The sequence below is a fragment of the Oncorhynchus nerka genome, linkage group LG23, assembly GCF_034236695.1.
Source record: "Oncorhynchus nerka isolate Pitt River linkage group LG23, Oner_Uvic_2.0, whole genome shotgun sequence".
NCBI classification, from domain to species: Eukaryota; Metazoa; Chordata; class Actinopteri; order Salmoniformes; family Salmonidae; genus Oncorhynchus; species Oncorhynchus nerka.
The window spans coordinates 50,586,699-50,588,370 of NC_088418.1; the positions used below are offsets into that span (position 1 = coordinate 50,586,699).

Sequence of the window (1,672 nt, forward strand, 5' to 3'; positions counted from 1 at the left end):
GGAAGAAATGAATAAATGTTGTGCGATGCTGAACCCGCGAGTGCAGAGCACAATGGATTAGCAGTCCATTACCTTTATCACTCATCCACCTCGTTCTGCACTCCAACGAGTTGCCCAAGAAGCAACTGTCTCAGATTGTTAAAGGCTCAACAAATGGGCTCGTCCGGGATTTGAACCCGGGACCTCTCGCACCCAAAGCGAGAATCATACCCCTAGACCAACGAGCCATTTTATCCAAGACATTTTTTTGCAGTCGCCAGCAATGACGGTGAGGATTTGGATTGACAGGTCGATTTGTGCCAGGCCACAGTGAATCACGTGAGTGTTGGTGGTATACTTGTGAGCATAGCTATCTTCCAAGCAGTTGACCAGGTTTGAGTTCAAATACTCTGTAATTCATCTGCTGAGTCTTTCAGATTCAATCTTCATTAGCTGTAACAGCAAGAAACAAATGAAGAAAGAGCTAAATGTAGATTACATTTAAAAAAAAGTAGACATCAAAATCAATTGGATCTCATTTAATTTGATCCGATTGACGCACCGGTACGTGAATAAAATAAAAAATCCCCATTGGAATCTGTCTGTTTTAAACTAGAAATGTGACTTATTTTGCACTGGATGCTTCTCAAACCTCCATAACCGCTGATGTCACATGTCTGCATCTTTGGTGAAATGCGGCAGAACGAGAGCAATGTTAGTCAAAACATGACACATCCCGGAAATCAGTCTTCTCATACAAATGGCTGTAGCTTCCGAACTGTTTGACCTACAAAATCGTTTGACCATTCCATGGAAAGGGGGGACTCTCACAAACACAATGGCGTTCTCGGTTTTGCTCTACAACCCCCACAAGGCTCACGGGACTCGTCTGAAGGTGACCTATGTACCGGTTAAAATGATAGATTTTTTAACCAAGGAAGAACTTAATAAATGTTGTGCGATGCTGAACCCGCGAGTGCAGAGCACAATGGATTAGCAGTCCATCACCTTTATCACTCATCCACCTCGTTCAGCACTCCAACCAGTTACCCAAGAACTGCCTGTCTCTGATTGTTAAAGGCTCAACAAATGGGCTCGTCCGGGATTTGAACCCAGGACCTCTCGCACCCGAAGCGAGAATCATACCCCTAGACCAACGAGCCATTTTATCAAAGACATTTTTTGCAGTCGCCAGCAATGACGGTGAGGATTTGGATTGATAGGTCGATTTGTGCCAGGCCACAGTGAATCACGTGAGTGTTGGTGGTATACTTGTGAGCATAGCTATCTTCCAAGCAGTTGACCAGGTTTGAGTTCAAATACTCTGAAATTCATCTGCTGAGTCTTTCAGATTCAATCTTCATTAGCTGTAACAGCAAGAAACAAATGAAGAAAGAGCTAACTGTAGATTAAAAAAATTAGAAAGTAGACATCAAAATCAATTGGATCTCATTTCATTTGATCCGATTGACCACCGGTACGTGAATAAAAAAAAAATCCCCATTGGAATCTGTCTGTTTTAAACTAGAAATGTGACTTATTTTGCACTGGATGCTTCTCAAACCTCCATAACCGCTGATGTCACATGTCTGCATCTTTGGTGAAATGCGGCAGAAGCGAGAGCAATGTTAGTCAAAACATGACACATCCCGGAAATCAGTCTTCTCATACAAATGGCTGTAGCTTCCGAACT

General features: G+C 42.8%; 1 protein-coding gene and 2 non-coding genes across 3 annotated transcripts in view; all 3 read right to left on the bottom strand.

Moving 5' to 3' along the window:
* Window positions 1-1,672, bottom strand: part of kcnd2 (potassium voltage-gated channel, Shal-related subfamily, member 2) — a 115,640-nt gene that overhangs the window by 34,328 nt on the left and 79,640 nt on the right. The window lies entirely within an intron of this gene.
* On the bottom strand, window positions 156-227 carry trnap-ugg (transfer RNA proline (anticodon UGG)). The gene has a single exon. It is a non-coding gene; the product is annotated as a tRNA-Pro (tRNA).
* trnap-cgg (transfer RNA proline (anticodon CGG)) lies at window positions 1,071-1,142 on the bottom strand. The gene has a single exon. It is a non-coding gene; the product is annotated as a tRNA-Pro (tRNA).